We start from the raw sequence: 21293 nt of genomic DNA on the forward strand, positions 1-21293 counted from the left end.
AGCTAAAACTGGTTTCTAAGAAAGAGGATTACAGATCTTTGGTGAGCAGTGAGCCTTCTCTGCCACACTTCCAGTGAGTCAGATTTTCATGGTTCTGGATCTTTCCTCAGGAGTACTGTAGCCTGGGCCCAAGTGCAAAGTATATAGATGATACTAAAAGTGTTCCAGAGTTGGAAAATGCAGGACAGTTACGGCAGAGGGTGGGCAGGACTGCCTATTTGACACCTACACTTGGAAATCTCATAGGCATCTCAAATTTAATGTGTACCAAGAGGAGTTCTTTCCTCCTCTGTCTGCCATGCCTGACCCGTAGATATTGTTAAAAAGAAACAACAGGACCCAAATGGAGTCAGCTGTGCTAAGCTCTGTGTCAGTAAACCAAGTCTTAATACTTAACCTAGCTGCATTTTCAGCCCCTGCCAGGAATGTGACTTTTAACCAGTTAGTCTTGAATTTCCTGGTCAGTACCAGTGAGGTAATCTGCCTTCTCCCAAAGGAAGGTGACCTTGTCTGAAATAGTCCTTTCTTTTCCTTATGATGTCCTTGTCTCATGCCCCTTTTGACTATAAAAGACTTCTATTTTGTACGGCTCCTCAGAGTGTCTTTCTATTTACTAGATGGGATGCTGCCCTATTCATGAATTGTTGAATAAAGTCAATTAGATCTACAAATTTACTCAGTTGAATTTTGTTAACACTACCAAATCTCTCCCCTTCCCATCATGACTACGTTCGTATATAATATTATCACTTGCCCAGGGCCCAAGTAAGAATCTTAGGAGCCACCCTTGATTTTTTCCCTGCTTTCAGATTCTCAATTTAATCTAGTCTCATATTCTGTTGAGTCTACTTCCAAAGTACATTTCTATCTCTTCCACCATTTCTCTAGTCCAAACCATCATTATCTCTGATTTATAATAACTACAATAGCCTCCTAACTGTTCTTCCTACTTCTACTCTTGCTCTCTTTAACTTATTTTCCACTGAGAAACCCAGAGACCTTTTTAAAACGCAAACTTTATTCTATTAATCTGCTTAAAACTGCTAATGACTTTCCATTGCACCTAGAACATATTTCATAAATTTATTTATTTTTGGCTGCGTTGGGGCTTTGTTGCTGCACATGGGCTTTCTCTAGTTGTGGCGAGCAGGGGCTACTCTTCGTTGTGGTGCAAGGACTTCTCGTTGCAGTGGCTTCTCTTGTTGTGGAGCACAGGCTCTAGGCACGTGGGCTCAAGTAGTTGTGGCTCAAGGGCTCTAGAGCGCAGGCTCAGTAGTTGTGGCACACGGGCTTAGTTGTTCCATGGCATGTGGGATCTTCTGGGACCAGGGCACGAATCCGTGTCCCCTGCATTGGCAGGTGGGTTCTTAACCACTGCACCACCAGGGAAGTCCTAGAACATATTTCAAACACCATAACATGGTCTACAAAATCTTGCATGATTAGAATCCTATCTAGTCCTCCAACCTCATTTGGAGCCACTTTCTTGCTTGCTCCTGCCACACTGGCCTTTCCCCAGATACACCCAACACTTTTCTATCTCAGGCCCTACATTCATGCTATTCCTCCTCATTCATCATACATTAGCTTAAATGCCACTTCCTCAGAGAGCACTTTCATCACCCTCCCAATCTAAAGTGGGCCCCGCCATGATTTTCTCTTAGTACTTTTCATAAATCTTGTTATTTTGTAATTACAAATCTGTTCATTTACTTGTTTAATATGTAAATGGAGTTCAGGGGTTTTGAGATGATTAGGGTCAGAGTGGGGACATGCTGGTGGGAAGTGCAGAGCCGATGAAGATCAGCAGAGCTGGAGAAACAGGAATTGGGGCATAAAGGTGTCAAAGAGGCCAAAGCAGTAGATGCAAATAGACCTGACACATAAATGTTTTTAAAAGTGTAGCTCACAAAATGAATGATAGTAGCAGGAATTTGGATGGAAAATAAAAATGAGAGAGCAAATATCATCAATAAAAGCCATGTGGGGGAATTCCCTGGTGGTCTAGTGGTTAGGACTCTGTGCTTCCACTGCAGGGGGCATGGGTTCAATCCCTGGTTGGGAAACTAAGATCCTGCATCCCACATGCTGTGCAGTGGGGCAGCCAAAAAAACCAAAACCAAAACAAAACAAAACCATGTAGGCAGTGGGTTAATATTCTGGAAGTTAGTAAGTGTAACGATCAAGGGTTGGAAAGACTTCTAATAAAAATAGATTAATGGGTTGAAAGGCACAATAGGATAGAAATTTCTCTTCCGTCAAAAAACAAGTGGGAGTGGAAGATGGGGATTTCACGAGGAAAGGCAGGCTGGGCATGAAGTAATATCAAGATAGCTACGTTTCTGTTAAGGTAAGAGGCAATCAAGTTGAGCCTGTCTAACAAGGCCAGCTGTGGGTATAGGCCTAGTAGGAAAGTCTGACGTTGGAGAGCAGGGTTGGATTATTTTGATGGGAAAGCAGGGGTGATGGTTTTGGTTTGTTTGTTTGTTTTAGGTTGGGTAGTAGAAGTAAATAGCAAGGATGAAGGAAATTGAAGGCTTAAGTAGTAGGCCGGGAACAAAATTAGGCACAAGGGCAGGGAGGAACAAGCTAGAGCACATCTTATTGGTAAAGGAGGTTGAGGTGGGTGGCAGGAAGGTTCCAAATTGATAACTTTATTCATGTAGGCATAGTTTATTCCAAATAAACAATCCTGAATTTAATTAGACATTCAAGAGCTGAGCAAAAATTTTTTTCTAGGCCTGTTTCCTTTTCCAATAAATAGAAAACATTTTGTTTTTGTCTGAATTCATGTTTATGAACTCGGTGGAATCAATAGGTCAGAAGTCCATTTCCTGCTTTTCTCGGGCTTCAGAGGCCAAACGATAGAAGTGGAGCCTTTTGTTTCAGCTCATTCACCATTCTTTTTAAAGAAGAGGAAGTTCTGGCCATAAGTCAGCAGGTTCCTTTTCCTATTCATTAGCTTCCTGACATTCGTCATGAGGTTAGAATGACTGAACTTATAATGACAAACATTAATGACCAAATATCTAATCCTCTAACTTGAGCTTGTCCATGGCAAGCCCAGTTTCTCCCAACTATCACCACATATCTTGTCCTTGCAAAGACTCATGCAACCTTACCAAATATATTCAGGGTCTGTGTAGGTTTGGGCAAGCTGATCACATGAGACCAGCGTAAAGGAAAAATTTTATTGATAGAAATCTTATGCAGATAAATCAGTAGTTGTCATTTCATATAAACAGTATAGTGTTGGAAAAGTCATCAAGCCTCTTTGCTTCAATAAACACTCTAATGACATGAACCCAATGACAAGCTACTGGGACAGAAAAAACTTGGTAGTTTTCAATGTTAATTCAGGGGTGGGGGATAACTTATTTGATTTTTATGGGGGAAGTACAGCTCTTGAACTGCCTCTATCTCCTCACCCACTCTCATTGTACGGACAGGGGAATGCTATATTAATTAATCATTTATGGTATCTTATATTATTGGACCTCTACAGGATGAAGGCATCTTCTGGTGTGTGGGAATAGGAGTCTCCCACCTAAGGAACGGAGTCCTTCATGGCCATCAATCACTTGACTAAAATAGTGTTTCTCTGGTGTAGGGGTGGAAAGATTTTCCTCTACCCTTCTAGGTTTTTCTGGCTGGTCTGCGAATTAAATTGACATGAGACAGATCAATAAGAAAAAATCAAACAAACGTTTAATAACATGTATACATGGAAGAGACACAGGAAAACTGAGTAACTCATCAAAAGGGCCTAAGCCCTCAATTTACATACCATCTTCAGCTAAAGACAAAAGAGAATGTTGGGGGTAGTGGTTTGGGACTTCAAAGGAGGCAAAGGCAATTTATATGGAGACGGAAAAGCAAACATTTGATAAACAAATGTTTGCTGGGCTTTGCAGAGATAATGAGACACAGAGTAGACTCTGATCTCTCCCACCACACCTAGCCCATATTCTTTGCAGATAACTCTGGTAATAGCTCTATTCCAAGAACAGTTCCTTTATCTAAATTCTTTTAGGCAGTTAAAGGGGAAGAGGTAACAAGAAAAACTTCCTGAATCTTCTATTTCTTAAAAATAATCAGTCTACTAAAGTAATCCTCATGCCATAGAGAACATTTTGGGGTGGCAAATTTTTCTGCCTACAAGGATCAGAACATAGAAGGAGGCCCTGCTGGTGCTGGTAGAGAGGGGAGGCAGAAGCCCTGGGGACAGAGTGAAAACCCATCTCTCTTGATCTTGACCACAATGTAGTCAAGATATCTAGAAGGTTAGCAGCATGTTCAAATGATTTCCTCCATAGGAAGCTGAGCCAGAACTTTGTAAGTCAGAACACAGGTAGAAGGCTATAAATTTGTCAGCCATTTAGGGTTAAGTACAACTGTCTCAGATAGGGTGTAAAATAGGACAAGTTCTATAATTCCTGGATGCACACCGGCACATATAAAATTAGAAAATTGTAGTCTATGTGCCACAGAGTTTTCATGTATTTTAGGTTCCTTTACTGTTTTGGTTTTAATTGGCATTTAGAAAAGCTTTTGTGAAAGTTCCAATCTGTCTTAGCTGTGCTAAGGGGGAAACAGAGAAATGAGTTTGTGTCCACACTTTGGCCAAAATGAAATGGCACGGAGTTCAAGTAGGGGTCAGTGTAGGGTGGTAGAAGCAACGAAAAGCTGAGAGTCTAGAGCAGAAGGTAGATTGGGAGGAGCAGAGGCACTTGCCTAGCTGTTGGACTCATTTGAAAATTCTCTTATAAAACGAAAGGTTAGAAGTACTGAATTTCCTTTTACTAATGGATTTGGCAGTTCCTTTCTAGGCAAACCCAGAACTCTAAAGTGAAAATATCATCACAGCCTTAGGCAAGACTTATTACTGACCTTTAGCTGTTTTCATTCCAGGATGCGAGATCACCAAACAGCTGGGTGAGATGATCTCTCCCTTCAAAAATAAAACAAACATAAGTGATTTGTGCAGAAATATTTGACCTCTTAGATCTGCAGGAGACTTTTATGACAGTTAGAGCTGGTCTCATGAATACTTAGGGTCAGTAGTTGCTTACCTTAAATTTAAAAATACATTTTATTTTTCACCTGGACTGGGCTAATGCTGGAATTTCTGTCATTAACAATGCATTTGTGTTAATCATCACTGTTTTTCTGCATCTTCTTAAAAGGATTTTTTCTCACTGAGAAAAGTTATTTCGCTCCATTTGTTTGTAACATGTTTTTTGAAGTCAGGAATAATAGTAAACAACTGGCCAATCTGTGGTGGAAAATGCAATGGAATCAATCAGGGCAGGAGGCAAGGAGAGGGGGAGATATGGAAACATGAGCACAGGAGGCACACTTAGGACAAATGACCTGTCTTTTCTGCTTAGAATTGGTCATAGTTGTTTTTTCTGGCCAGATTTCCTTTCAATTTGTAAATGGGCATGACCTTTAGGATTGTAATCAAAATGTCATAGGATGAGTATCATTTAACAAACTTTTAATCCCAATTTTCATCACAATTTATGTAACTTCACAGTATTATCTGTTTTACTTTGTTTTCAATGACACTCTAGCTGGAAAATATGTTCTGTGCCCTCCTTCCTCTGAGGGTTGTTGCCAGGTTGAAGGATGAGAGTGGCAAGAGCAAACTGAGTGTTTCATGTTAAGGATATTACTGGCCAGCCCTTCCCAGATGATGACTGTTTGATTTTACTGCAGTGAGTCTCATGAATACTGATAGCCAGAACCATAAAAACAGTTTACTAGTGCTGTACTTGTTAAAAAAACAAAATTCAACTGAGTAAACTTGAAGATCTAATTGACTTTATTAGGTGATTCATGAATCAGGCAGCATCCCTATCCCGCAACTGGAAGGGTGCTCTGAGGGGTTGTACAAAACAGGAGATTTTTATAGGAAAAAAGGTGGGGCAAGGGAGCTATTAGCAAAAGAAAACAATTATTTTTATTCCAGGACATGTTTTTGGGGTGAAGAGATGGGAGGGGTTTTATCATGTAGATTTCTTCTTACTGGGCAGGGTAGGGGGGATGGGGGAGTGGGGGATTGGAGGGTGGGGGGATGGGAATGAAGAGGGCCCAGGCAACAGATTACCCCACTGGTGGACCAGAAAATTCCAGAATGGCTGATCAAGGTTATATTTCTGGGGAAGGTTGAAACTGCAATTGAGTCAGGTATTAATTCTAAGTTTGGTATCATGGATTTTAGCACCATCGACACCATTTTGGGCCTGTAGTTTTTCTTTTTAACAGACTCTAGAGTGTAAAATGTTGAGGGAATCAATTTAGGCTAACGGGGCTGCTGGAAGAGGAGAAGGGAGGAAGAATCCTTTATTCATCAAGCAAATATTTAATGAGTGCTTAATACAGGATTATTGGAGCATGTGTTACTAGGAAATAAAGGGAAAGTTAAAACAACGCCTCCTCCCTTTGACAATCCAAACTCCACCAGGAGAGATAAGACCTCAGTAGCAGAATAACTAAGTGGAAGGTCAGAGCTGTTTTGGTTAAATGTCAGCGACGTGTAAAGGAATTCAGGGCCAAGACAGAGAGAGAGACCATTTTAACTGGAAGGCTTTGCGGAGGACGTGGTATTTTAGCCATGAAATTTACCCTTAGTAATTGCCTCTGTCCATTGAGCTTGCCTAAGCATTTTGAATGCTGCAAGTTTTCAAGACACATATTAGCCAAGTTCAGGATGGATCAGAAGCCACATGGTACTCCCACAGGTCAGTAGGATTGGGAGAAGAGAATTAACCAGAACCAACGTGAGTGTTTTACGTTTATTGAGTTCTGTTGAGGCTCCACCTCAGGAGAAAAACTTATTTTTCTTCTGAGAGGGATTCAGAACAAAGCAAAAACCTGTCTTTGTGACTTTGGGAATATAATACAGCTGAAGCTTTTCCATCTCTGCTTTATCCAGCCATGCCTGGAGCTCAGCCAAGGGCATGTGAAGACACTCACAAGTGTCTAGTGCCATAGTTGGGAACTGAGTTCAGACAGTTCTCTCCATTCTTTTCGGGATCCTGCCTCATGTGAAGCTGCGACAGGATCAAGCCTGCTAACAAGAACAAAAGTCAAACTCTTCAGATGTTGGAAAGAAATATGCAGAAAAGGAACATTTCTACCACACAAAATTTCAAAATGTAGTGGGCACAGGGAATGGAACTTATAAGGATGTAGAGCATGAAAGGAATTTGAAAAACTAGAATGATGACTAGTCCAGCGGGGAATGCCTGTGAATTATCTCTTACTCCTAGGACGATGATGGCAGGTAAGGCTGTCAGGTGTATCTTAGTTCTTATCTGTGTACGTGTCTTTTATCTTCCCCTTTAACTTTCTCTTAGCTTTAATAGAGAAACCACATAAACGTTTGAGTTATTCAGATGGGTGTGTATGTACCCAGCATGGTGCATTTTATAATCATTTTCCCGTAAGCAGCGGGAATCTCCCTCTCCACCTTCACCAGCAACTCATATTTCTTTCCCGTAATGATACTGGCATGCCCCAGAGGCACGTGTGTGCCCAGAACTCACCAGCTTTAGCATCAACTGAGCCACTATGAGATGCCCGGTTTACAGATTCTAGCCAGAATCTGCCCTCCCTAGAGCTTTGCATTGTAAATATTGTGGAAAGGGATTTCCCAGACACACAGTAAGATGTTTCCAGTTGAGAGAAAAAACATTAACTGAATCATTGAAATGGAAGGATGTGGCCCTTGGTCAGTAGTGTTTTTGTGGCTCAGAGTCAATAGTGAGCAGTTTTCAGCTTTCTGGCAGTAAGACTGCTGATTCCAAAATACAACTTCACAAAACATTTAATACGCACACAACATGGGTGTGCATCTCTTTCTTTAAATTCCCTCCTACAGAGTGCTTATTTTTCCTTACTCATCCTCTTTTGGATATAGGGGAGCAAAATTTGCCACCCCAAAATGTGTCTCTTTGGCATGATGATTATTTTAGGCTGATTATTTTTAAGAAACAGAAGACTCAGCAAGTTGTTTGTCTGTTTTACCTCCCCCTTAACTGCCTAAAAGAATTTAGGTGAGGAGCCTGAACGAGAAGAGGGCCATCACCAAAGATAACTTTGTCGTACGTAAGAAAGACTTCTCCAAGTGGCATGGCAAACATTTGTTTACCAAACGGCATGCTCTTCCCATCTCCCAGTGAACTGTCTTCCTCCCCTTTGACGTCCCAGATCCCTACCCACATCTCCTTAGCTCAGAATAGCATATAAGCCTCAATTGCCTCACTGTCCTTTGGGGCCTCATATTCTTAAGGAGCCCCTTCTGGTCAAGATTAAATTTGATTTTCTCCTGATGATCTATTTTAATCATTATACCAGCCAGAAGAACCAGGAAGGGTAGAGGGAAATGTTTCCACCATGAATACTGGTGTATCTATTTTAAAGAACTATAAATTAAAAATCAAACCCTCCCCATGAATTAAACATAAAATTCACAGATTTTTTTTTTTTTTTGATGGGAAGGATTTTTTTTCCCACAGATTTTCATCTGGTTTACAAATGACAGAGGACTTGCTCAGCATAATTGTTGCCTTTGGGTGGGCTGGCCACATTCAGGGATGCCAGAGACAGGAAGAGGATGTTATTTCTGCCCTGAAATATGTTGTATTTTGACTCTGCATCAGCTATGCTTAAATTAACAGGAAAATGAATGTTTTAGTGTCTTTAGCGTTTATAACTTTTTTCCTGATCTAAACAAACAACGCCTCCAGATTTTGCAAAAAATTTCATTGCAAGGCAGACATGTTTTTTGTGGAATGGGGAGAGGTTCCAAAGTCATTTAGCACCAATAGTATGGATGATAGCCTTGGTGCTGTCACCTGGTGTTCGTATAAATTGCATTTCTCTCTTTGGTAAGGACTAGATAGATTTGGGCATTACAAGATGATCTCATCGTCACATTATACCATCCTGTGGTCCCAGAGTAATTGCTATATTCCTTCTCCCTAGAAGACATCCTCTTCCAAGAAAAAAATAAGTTCCCTGCCAACTTTCCCATATTTCCAGAAATCTAGGGTGAGGGAGGATTCTATAAACCACAGAACAGTGTATAGGCTATGATGTATCCAAGGACTTTTTAGAAACTGTTAGTTAATACTGGCCTTATATCTTCAGTGGTCTGGAGTAGAGGTCTCTGATCATCAGCTAAATGCCATGATGCTGATGATTCAAGGGATCCTCAAATTTGTGAGGTCAGCAGTTGTATTGACATTGATGCTTCAATCCCCCTGGGCACTTACACAGATATGGTGCCATGGACATGCCATGTGTCCATGGCAGGAATTAGAATCCATGTATCAACCTCAGCTTAACTGAAGACAAAAAACTTCTTGCCCCAGCTCAGGCTACTGCTGAGCAACCTTGGAGCATCCCAAGAGCTGAGGCAGCCAGCTGGGTTAGGCATACCATTTGGTACATGCCTCACGGGGACTCTGCAGAGCAGCACTGCCTGTAATTCCCCAAGTGAGAGTCCAAGAGGGAAAGGGGAAATAAATAGATCTCACCTGAAGTACGTTCCAACCAGTCAGAGCTCCCTTTGGAAGAAACAAGTTCAAAATGTACCTGGGAGTTACTGAAGTAAAAAAAGTAAAAAGAGTCCAGTGATTACCCCATGAGGGTGTGGCAAACAGGAAGGGAAGGTAAAATTTGGGTGAAATGCTCTTAACACAGCCAAGGTCATTGCCCAAATAGGCACTTATCTGGAGGAAAGTTTTACAAGTGTGGTCTGTTGGTAAATGGGGGATTTAAAGTTTAGCCTTTAAAAAATTGTTCGCACTGGTGACTGTCTCCTGAGCCAGAAGGAGCGTTGCCAAGCAACCAGAGAAACAAAGGCAAGTTCCAAGTTCATTAAAATCCACAGCTGCAGGGCTTTCCTCTACTGTTCTCCACCCTAGTGGAAGGGACAGACCCAGTCAGAACCGATCCCTTTTCTCTCTCTCTGCCAGCTCCACCCCCTCCTCTGAGCTCCCACAGCTCTCTGTTTTCACTGTTTATTTTAGCACTGAATACATTTTTGCCTTGTGCCATAGCTTTTAGTACATCTATATGTTTTCCAATTAGATCACTGGCTTCTTTCAGGCAGGACCTTTGTCCTATTTGTCTTCTTACTAACTTAGTGCCCAAAACTATCTTCCTGTACATAATAAGTTTACAGTAAATTGCATGTTAACTTCATATAATTATATCTGCCTATTGAATTTCTAGCCTTCCTTTAAGGCCTATCACTAATACTCCCTCTTTCAAGAAGCCTGTTCTTAACTCTGATGTGCTGTCCTTTCCCTCTGACCTCCTATAGAATCTTTCTTGTACCTCTTCTATGAAACTTATTTTGTTTTGTATTAAAGTCATTCCAGTTTGGCTTTAACTGTGTGCTCCTTCGGGGTAGGAACCATGTTTTCCTTGGCTCTGTATCCTTGGATACGAAGACTTGCACACAGCCTTGCTTATTCATTTAATCACTCATTTGGCAAATATAACTGAGCATCAATTATGTGTATTCTGTTCTAGGCCTGGGGGTATAAAGAAAATTAAATAGTCATGGCTTTTATTCTCATAGAGCTTAAGGTCTCAAAGGAAGAATTTTGACAATTTAATAGGAAATTAAACCTCAGTGCTTTGATGAGGTTTAAAAACCACTTGACCTGATTCAGGGAATTTGAGATCACTTGACCTGATTCAGGGAATTTGAGATTTCCATGAGGAAGTGATACGCTGAGAATTCAGGAATAAAGAAATTGCATGTGCAAAGGTCAGAAAGTGAGAGAGAGACTGATATATTTAAGGAGACGAAGGATGTTCAGACGTTCAGGTTGGCTCAAATGAAGAATGCTTTAAATTTACATCATAATTTTTCCCTCTAGATAACTGAAATCTATAGGGACAAGACATAAAAAGTGGGAACCCAGGTTCATACATATGGCTAAACTAGCAAAAACTCACATAATCTGACTCCCAGATCAGTTCTCTTTCCTCTAAATATTTCTATTTCTGCATTTCTTTCAATGTCAAGCCTCTTTTTCCTTATCACACTCATGGAAACCTGTTGATCGGAAGACAAATGCAAGCACTTGATGTAGTTTATATCACCTTAAGTCATTCATATATTTCTGCATTCTAGTTAAACAGTGTTCTCTCTTGACTGTTCATCCTTAAGAGAATTACTTAAGTCCAAGATCACATGTGGAACTTTGCCACAAGTAAGTTGGCAAGTAAGTAAAAATGTGGGGGACAGTTTTATAGTCGTTGAGCACATAGACCTGAATGGGACCTGGGCGAAGCTGACTTCAGGAAATCTACATTTAGAAGGCTTTTGTTTTGCCTATTTACAAAATTTCAGTTGGGAAGGAGGAAATGAGACTATAGGTAGTGTTAACCAAAATTTGAGAAATTTAGACTTGATTGAAATAAAAAGGTGTTGGTTTGGGGTGTGTTAGGACTGCAGGCTGGGAGACTCAGATTCAAGACACACTTGAATTGTGTTCCACCAGACTACAAAGTGGGGGAGGCTTATAAAAGGCAAAAATCTGCAAGGTTACAGTTAGTTATATGGTTTGCTTATCAAGAATTATAATTGGAGCTGGCAAGCATTAAGGGTGCTTGTTAAGTAAGTATTGGTTGGCATCCAACATGGTTCCAATGGAAGACTTTGAGATCTTAAGGTTGCAGCTGGCAGATGTTGTTCTGAATACGGCTGGTGGTGTCCTTGGGTCTGGTACAGTTCAAAGAAAGTTCAAGTTCTCAAGGTGCAGAGATGTGTCTGAGACCAGGTCTCCAATGGTCCTTCAGACTCCATTTTTGTATGCCTGAAGTGTGATTACTCCATTATAATTTCAATTTGTCATCAGTAAGATGACCATATAATTTATCATTCCAACTGCAGCACTTTGAGAGTAAAATAGAGAACTCATAATATCGATAACCATGCACCAAGAAAACAGGTGCAAACTGGGACTGCCCAGGTAAGTTGGGACATATAATTATTCTATCTATAACCAAAAAATTCATAGATTTAGATATCTTAGTGTTCAGCATTTTTCTTTTCTTTACCCTATTCTAGGTCACATTTTTCAGAAGATGCTCTGAAAATAGTTGATGTTCAAAGAATGTTAACTATAACCTAGAAAATGTCCTCTTTCCTCATGCCTAGCAAATTGGATCGCTCATCTCTAATTATAAAATCTCTAAATATTGGCCACTCAAACTTTTAAGACTTTTCATGAGTATGAAATAATAAGCAATACATATATTGGTTTCTCCTACTGGTTCCTGCTGACATTTGGTCTTTGACTCCAGTTTCTGACACAGAGCTTGTAAAAGTCTTGTAATTTCCTGAGTGATAAGAGCATCTGACACAGAGGTCCTGACACCCTTGGATTGCCTGAGTGATAGGAGCATCTTTTGTTCTAATTAGGTGACTCTTGGTGGGCTCCTGAATGGAGCCAAAAAGACCAAGCCATGATTAGAAACTTGGAACTTTTAGCTCCACCCACCATTCTCCAGAGAGAGGAGGGGACTGGAAATTGAGTTAATAATCAATCATGCCTACCTGATGAAGTCTCCATAAAAATCCTTGAAGTATGGAGTTCAGGGAGCTTCCGGGTTGGTGAACACATCTATGTATCAGGCAGGTGGGCCACCACAACTCCACAGGGACAGAAATTCCTGTGCTTGGGCCCTTCCAAACCTTGCCTTAAGTATCTCTTCTTCTGTCTGTTCATTTGTATCCTTTAAAATATCTTTTGTGATAAATCAGTAATAGTAAGTAAACTCTTTCCCTGGGTTCTTTGAGCCACTCTAGCAAATTACTGAACTCACAGAGAGGGTCATGGGAACCTCAGATTTGTAGCTAAGTCAGAAGTTGTGGGTAACCACTACTTGATATTGGCATCTGAAGGGGTAGGGACAGTCTTTTGTAATTGAGCCCTTGACCTGTGGATTCTTCATTAACTCCAGGCAGTGTCAGAATTTCTTGGTGTGGAAAACCCATGTATCTGGTGTCAGAAGTGTTATGAGTATGAGTAGAGGAAAACAGCGAGTTTTTTCCCAGACAGTGAGCCTACTGAACTACCTAACACTCTAGAACAATATTGTCCAACAGAACTTTCTGTAATGATGGAATGTTCTATAGGTGCACAGTCCAGTATAGTAGCCACTAGCCACATGGACTATCTATTGAGCAGTTGAAATGTGACTAGTATGACTGTGAAACTAAACTTTAAATTTTATTTAATTATTAAATTAATTTAAAGGTAAATTTAAACAACTGCATGTGGCCAGCCACTACCATATTGCATAATGCATCTCTAGATCACTGGGAATTTAAGGGGTGATAAGTATTAAGATAAAACCAGAACATCTTCCTTTCTTTCCTTTTTTTTGGTTTTTTGGTCCAGTACACATAGCCTGGATCCCACTAGGCCAAGGTCTCAGCCTTTCCTTTTATGTGACTCTACTGTAAGAATCAATTTCATCTCTACTATATATAGGTAAAGCAAAGACCTCAAAATACATAGAAATCAAGAGTATTTGCAATACAGAACATTGATTTGTATATCCATTCTACTTGAAACACTATGGAAGATATTTATACTAGTGGAAATAATGATGAACATAATCACAGGACTTCTTCATTCCATCACATAAAATACTTTAAGGAAATCCAAAATTTCTAAATAAAGTCCTACTTCTGCCGGAGCCTTCTATAAAAGGATCTTAGACCCAAAGCTCTGTCTCTAGTATTTTATTCTTCTTAATTCAAAAAGGACAAACTCAAAACAATTGATATTAGATCTGCCCAACTCACCAAATGTGTTTCCCTGTTCTATCTTCTCCTTAAATTATTTGTATATCTTCTATGTTTCTTATTACTTTCTGTTTTGTATTAGTGCTTTGAGGGCAAGGACTGTATTTTCCATAGCACCAGGCACAGTTCTTCACACAGAGTAGGCACTCAGGAAATGTTTGTTAGTTCATTTAGAAATGTTTTGTGTAGATAAATCAGATTCTGTAAAAATTGTTTCTGGAACATGAAATGGGATAAGGCAAAATCTTAACTTTGCCAGTAAGCTTATTGTCAGAGAGTCATGGGAACTCAGAGTGCCTCCCAGTTATTAAAGCAGATATCATAGTTGAATATAAATTTGAGAGTGTGGTAAATAGATTTTTTTCTCTTAGTATTACAAGTTGGTAATTCTTTTGGAAAACAACATGAAATTTCTATTAGAAGACTTTGATGTAATAATTTTGTATTTGAGACTCATTCCCAAAATAAATCATTTTAAAGCCACTTTATTGAGGTGTGTTTGACATACAAAAAGCATACATATTTAATGTATACAACTTGACGAGTTTGGAGGTAGAATGGTATACACCCATGAAAATCACCAACACAATCTATGCCATAAACACATCCGTCACCTCCAACACTTTTCTCCCATCCTCGTTATTATTTTGTGAGTGTGATAAGATCACCTAACATAAGATCTACCCCTTTAGCAAAGTTTTAAGTATATAATACAGTATCGTTTACAATAGGCACTATGCTATACACTACATCTCTAGAACTTATTCATCTTGTATAACTGAAACTTTGTACCCTTTGACTACTACCTTCCTGTTTTCCCCTCCCCTCAGCCCCTGGCAACTACCATTCTATTCTCTGTTTTTAAGAATCTGACTATTTTAGATCCCTCATGTAAGTGGTGTCATGTAGTAATTGTTCTTCTGTGTCTCGCTTATTTCCCTTAGCATAACGTCCTCAAGGTTCATCCATAGCAAATGGCAGTATTTCCTTCTTTTTAAAAGCTGAATAATATTCCATTGCATGTACAGACATCTAGATTGCTTCCATGTCTTGGATATCGTATATATGCTTCGATGAACACAGAGAACAGATATCTCTTCAAGATAATGATTTCATTTCCTTTGGATATATACCTAGATGCAGGACTGCTGGATCACACAGTAACTCTATTTTATAATTTCTGAGGAAACTTCATACTATTTTCCATAGTGGCTGCACAAATTTACATTCCCAACAAGAGTGTACAAAGGCTCCCTTTTCTCACCTTCCTCACCAACACGTTATTTTTCATTCTGTTGATAACAGTCATTCTAGGAGGTATGAGGTAATATCTCATCATGGTTTTGATTTGCATTTCTTCGATAATTAGCGGTATTGAACACCTTTTCATACACCTGTTGGCCGTTTGTATGTTTTCTTTAAATAAATTTCTATTCAATTCCTTTGTCCATTTTTTAATTGAGTTATTTGATTTTTTGCTATTGACTTGAGGGGGTTCCTTATTTATTTGGGATATTAACCCCTTATCAGATATATGGTTTGCAAATATTTTCTCCCATTTCATAGAGGCCCTTTCATTTTGTTGATGGTTTCCTTTGCTGTGCAGAAGCTTTTTAGTTTGATGCAATACCGCATGTCTATTTTTGCTTTTGTTGCCTTTGTTTTTGGTGTCATATCCAAAATCTTTGCCAAGACCAATGTCAAGAAGCTTCTACCTATATTTTCTTCTAAGAGCTTTATGGTTGCAGGTGTTACGTTTAAGTCTTTAACCAATTTTGAATAGATTTTTGTGTATGGTATGAGATAAATTGTCCACCAATAAAATGATAAAAATACTGGGAAAATGTACATAAAGGATGTTTTATCTTTGCCTTATTTACAATAGTGAAAAACTGGAAACAACCTAAGCATTCAACAATAGAATGGTTAATAAGTTACTGACAACTTAGAAATGGACTATATTTTAAAAGTTTTTATTCATATAAGAATGTTCACCATATAATATTAAGTAAAAAATAATATGAGAGAAAAAAGTCAGGAGGGAATACACCAAGATACTGAGTGGTGACTTCCGATCGTTCAGTTAGAAGTTTTTTTGTCTTTAATTTATATTTTACTCAATGTCAATAATATGAAATCTATATTAGTATGTAATATGTGATTTGACACTAATTATTTTCTCTTTTTTAGAGGTAATTCTGACTAACAAGACAATTGTCAAGCTTCTAGAAAGCCAAACACTCATAGATTATGTTTTGTATGCATCTTCATACCTTTTTATAACAAAACTTTGATTGCTTTCTGCTCAGCAGATTAAAAAGAAGTGGTTAGTATTTGTGTAAGATGTAGAGCAGAAGAAAAAGAAGATAGCAAGTGGGAGAAAGAGAAGTTTGGGAAAGTCCAGGTGTTGTTGTGCATGTGATGTTGTAGCTCTGGCAATCTATTTGGGAATCTGAATTCCCATCAATTCAAAGTTCACTGCACAAAGCTTTGCACATAGTAGACAATCAACAAGTATTGAATTAATTAAAAGTGTAGGAGGTTCATATTTCACCTATTCAGACTATTTGTTCTTTAGAGTTTTCTTCAGGTGAACTTTGCCTGTAATTTAAAAAGCAGCAGCTAAAAAGGAGTTAAAATTGTAGAAAAATCTGAGAAAGGTTTAAAGAGTCTTTTCCTGAAGGATTTGCCATTTAAAACTGCAATTGTTTTTATTGCCAGGTATCCTTGGTGGCCAGTGACTCGGGAAAGCTTAGAAGCTGCAGAAAGCAGGGTTCAAGTGCTCCCTGAGGGCATGGCTTGTAGTTTTCCACCCGTTATGGAATCAAACCTTGAAAGCCAGTGCCCAAGCTGAGCCCACTGCACCGCCCCACCAGAGAGAAAGAAGAGGTAAGAGGATCTGAAAAGTAGAAAATGGAAGACATTTGGACAGTTATTAAATTTAAGGAATCTAATTGTTAAAAAGATTTATGCCTCGTTTGGATATGAAGAGAAGAACAGTAGAACATATGGCAGAGCAGTAGCTAGGCTGACGAAAGGGGTAGGAGATAAGGCTGAATGAAATTTCCTGTGGAGTATCCTTGGAGGTATAAGATGCACGATAGTTTCCTACTTCTCTCACTTTTGGTTTCAATAATATCAAAAGGATCTTTCCTCCTTTACTTCCTCCTGATTTTTCCTGCACTTATCTCCTAGGTCCCTGAGGCAAATTCAGTATGTGTCATAATTATGTCTAACACTTCCAAACCACTTTTAACTTAATCAATCCTGTTTGCATGGAAAGAATAAAGGCCTCTGAGCTGGAAAAATGTGAGTCTGGTCCTCCTCCACTACTTCCTAATTGTGTGCTCTTGGGGAGTTGCTTAGCCTCTCTGATTCTCAGTCTCCTTGGATGGAAAAGGAGGATCAATACTACCCACTTCTAAGGACTATGCAGTAGCCCAGTGCCTGGTGCCATAGTAACCACATAGTGAATTTCAGTTGTTAGTATCTGCTCAACAAAATAACATATTTCAGGCTCTTTATTTACTTAATATATGCTACATACTTAACATATAGGTCCTTGCTTTCAAAATCAAGGTAGAAAAATGCAGTGCAACAAACCAGCCTAGGAAATTTAAAAAAGTGAGTGAATAAGAGTAAATAACATGGGGACCCAAGGAAAAAAGAGATGATAGGGATGAGCCACTCTCAAACCTCCCATTTCATTTGACCCTCAGTACGGTTCTGTTAGGGAGGCAGGGAAGTGATGAATGTGTTTGACAGAATGGAAAACTGAAGCACAGGCAAGTCCCGGCTGCATTTGTGTTGGATTAAGAAAATTCTGAAATTTCTTCCATGGCTCTGTTTCTATTATTCTTTGTCTTTCCTTAAGTAAGACTGCTCGTTACTAGGAGATTTGATACTGGCACTCACATTTCTTGATTCTAAGCCCAGGACTTGGTGCCTAAACCAGAAGTGCTTGGGAAGTAGGAGAATCTTGCTTCAAAGGAAAATTAAATTTCCAGCTGTGCAGAAATGTCCTTTTTCCTTTTCTACTGACATCATTTTCATATAGGCTTAAAATCTCAATACAGTGGCTCTGGCAATGTGTGTTTAAGTGTGCTCATGCCTGAATAACAATTTCCATCTTCCGACATCAAAGAACTTTCACTCTGTTGTAATTACACCTTCTTCCTATACAATCATGTTTGTTCAGTTCTCTTTGAAACTCCTCCACACTCCCCGTACCAAAAGAAACAAAGTTTTCCACCTCTTGGTCTTACTTCCTTTCTTTTTAGTTGTTTACTCTATTAAAATAAGTCAATCTTGCTTTCTAACAATAAGTATTTAAGTTGAAGTTCTATTCTTCTGTTAAAAGACAAAATAGACATCCTAGTAAAAGAACCAACCACATGTTTAGAGTACTAACAGTGGGAACCCAGGATTTATATTTGTGGGTACCTCAGTGTATAAATGAACATATACTATGCTTCTGGTGTACTTTATGGCTGACTTCTTTAGACTCCAATTTGATCTAAAGTCCAAAGTGGCCTCAACTCCCCAAAGACCTTGGGGCTTTATTTTGTTCCAAGAGACAATGCCATAGCAATATCATGTTTGCCTGGTTACAGAGACTTCCACAGAGGCCAAAGTATTCCTGGCAAGGTTTAGCAGGCACTGGATTTGAAATAATTACAGCATCTCTATAATTTGTTTCTGACTGCTTTTCTTCAATGAAGTCTGTCAACAGGGATGTATGTAGTGCCTCCCTATTAAGTGGATAAAGGAAAATATACATGACTAACTTTTTTAAATGGATAAATTACATTTGCATTAAAGGTAAAAATTGCTTTTGGGTGTCATCTTTTACAAAATTCATTACTTTATTATACCTATTAGATGATAAGCATCTTGATACGTGGAACTTGTTCTTACTGCCCTCATCAAGGACCTAGAATAGAAATTGGTACAGAAGGGATGCTACATAATGTGTGATCCACATAAATGTTAAGAGCAATATGACATATCTATCAAGATGCTAGATACATGACATAATCCACACTTATTCTGCTAGTCATAAGTAGACCAAGAACTTCAAGTTTAAGAATAAATGGACATTACAGAAGGTCCACTAGAACTCCAAAGGGACTATATGAGAGACGAAGGAAAAGGTGATGAAGTCAAAGATTGCCTGGGTTTGTCAGAAGAAAACACAAAAATAGCCAGTACACAACTTAGGCAAAGTCAATATCAAGATGGTCTTTGTTTACATCTTCTTCTTTTCTCTCCTCTGTTACCTCATATTTATTGAAATCTTATTCTCTCTCAAGCTCTGTGCTAGGTCTTAGATTTCAAGAGCAAGCAAGACAGACATGGCCCCTTCCTTCCTGGACCTGACAGTTGCTCCTACTCGTCATTTCCACCTATGTATTGCCTAGAAGCTGGGGACTGGATCCCATGGCCATAACAAAGCCCAAAAGTAGGGAGAGGACTGACCTGCAGCCGTATAGGACAAGGGGCCAAAGCCATTAAATGGGTCTGTCCATGAGAGCACTTCTTGTGAATACTTTGACCTTTTTCCTTGTATTCTCTTGGACTTATGGTTACAGTTATGTTTAGCCAAGAGTTTTGGTTGTTATTGTTTTGGTTTGCTTATCTTTTAAATTTCCCATTACACAGTAGGATCTCTTTACCTACCACCAACTTGTCAGCAAATTTGATGTATCAGGATAACTTTACATGATAATGTTGCAAAGAATAAATGGATGGAGAATTTTTTTAAAAAGTGTGGCCTGTCCTATATTTACCCCTCTGCTGAATTCCAGCATGACTTTGAAGAGGCAGTGTCCATGTGTTCCAAGTGGTGATTGGCAGCAAAGAAAGGTTTTCTCCTGGTGGGTTTAGGAGAGTGGAGGAGAGTTGAGGAGAAGCAGACAGTGGAGTGAAGCAGCTTCCAAGGGCTCAAGAGACAAAGCCTGCCTTCTCCTGAAACACTGGTGAAGTGAACCTTAAAGTGTGTTTCCCTAATTAGGGAAACTCCTCCACTGAGATTTAGAGAGAGAGATGTTGGGGAGAGGGTAGATATTTGAGAAAAGTGGAAAAAGTGTGAAATAGGTGAGATGGAGGATGGAAGAGAGATTTGGTGGAGAAACACAGTCCAGATGATTTAGTGGCCATTGGGTTGTCTTTATTTTCTCTAGTAGATTGCCTGAAGATTTCGAAATGGGCTGCACGGGGGTTCATCCCTTTGGTATTTGATCAGGCAGGTACAGTGGGAGAACAGGGTAAGAAAGTTAAGGGCATTGAAAAGAAAAATGAAGTGATGGGTCAGAGAATCTCAATCAGAAAGGAAGAAATGAAAACAGGAGTTGAGAGAGGGTTAGAAAGTAGAGGAATCTATGTATTGGAAGTCTCACTGAGGACAAAGAATGGTAGATTGGGAGTAATTGATTAAAGGTTATGTTCAGAGTCTGGTGTCTAACAAAATATTTTTGGAGCCAGAACAATTCTAGGTGAAAAGTTCCAGGGTGTGTCTACGGAAATGGGTGGCTGAAATAGGGGAAGTCATTGAAAATAAGGAAATAAGTGTCTAGGATGTTAAACATGGATATGATGACAGCCTGAAAAATGGGTGGATTCTGGATGGAGAGGAAGCCTGTGAGGATGACAAAGGCTTCAATAAATCAAGAGCAGTGGTAAAGAGAGGTCAGGAGCTGACAGCAAGAAGAAGGCATGGAATAGTATTGTTCAATGGAACTGTTTCCATAGAGGCTGGATATTTTTTAAAGAGATGGTGAAGAGAAAGAATCTGAAATTGACAGTGTGGAACAAAAATATTATTTACTAATAGAAACCACAGAATTGGCAAGGCTGTGTTGGCATTTTTAACTTTTTCTTTTAGAAAATTTTAAATAGAAAATGAATTAGCATCTTGTAGATGGCATGTATTTTGTTCGCTTGCTTGTATATTTTCTGTGTCATGTTTTCTGCCTCTTGAGTTTATCCTAGTTTTAGGCTCTCTTAAAGCGGATCTGTTCTGCTCTGTGTGTGGTAGAAGAGTTGACTTGTTTGGAAAGTAAACAGCCCTGTAGTATATTATGACAGAGTGAATCATGTACCACACCCAGATCCCTGTGACTCACAATTCCTAGGAAAGATTGAGAGATATTTAATCACTCATTTGCAGCTAAGTGATCTGATACTTTATTATTATAAGTCCATGAGATGGTGGCTACTACGTGCACAGCCCCTGACAAAGAGAGCTAATGAAAGGAAAGAGAATTGAATCAAATCTCTGTCCTTGGCAACTTCACTCATTTATCCATTTATTCACGTCTATTGAATGTATCTTCTACGTCATACACTGCTAGACAAACATAAAGGTAGTTGCTAGAAACATAAAGGTGTTTAGTTCCTAATCTTTATTTTTGAGAGACCATGGTTTGGTGGCATCAGCAAATATAGT

At 39.2% G+C, this 21293-nt stretch overlaps 1 long non-coding RNA gene across 1 annotated transcript; it reads left to right on the top strand.

The window, feature by feature from the left end:
- The first annotated feature begins 7074 nt into the window (after positions 1-7074).
- Positions 7075-19715, top strand: LOC113607358 (uncharacterized). The gene is made up of 3 exons (XR_003427920.1): positions 7075-7291; positions 16568-16735; positions 19159-19715. It is a non-coding gene; the product is annotated as an uncharacterized LOC113607358 (long non-coding RNA).
- Positions 19716-21293: the final 1578 nt, after the last annotated feature.

Source organism: Aethalodelphis obliquidens, unplaced genomic scaffold, assembly GCF_003676395.1.
Source record: "Aethalodelphis obliquidens isolate GAN/ISIS:26980383/991018 unplaced genomic scaffold, ASM367639v1 scaffold48, whole genome shotgun sequence".
Taxonomy (NCBI): Eukaryota; Metazoa; Chordata; class Mammalia; order Artiodactyla; family Delphinidae; genus Aethalodelphis; species Aethalodelphis obliquidens.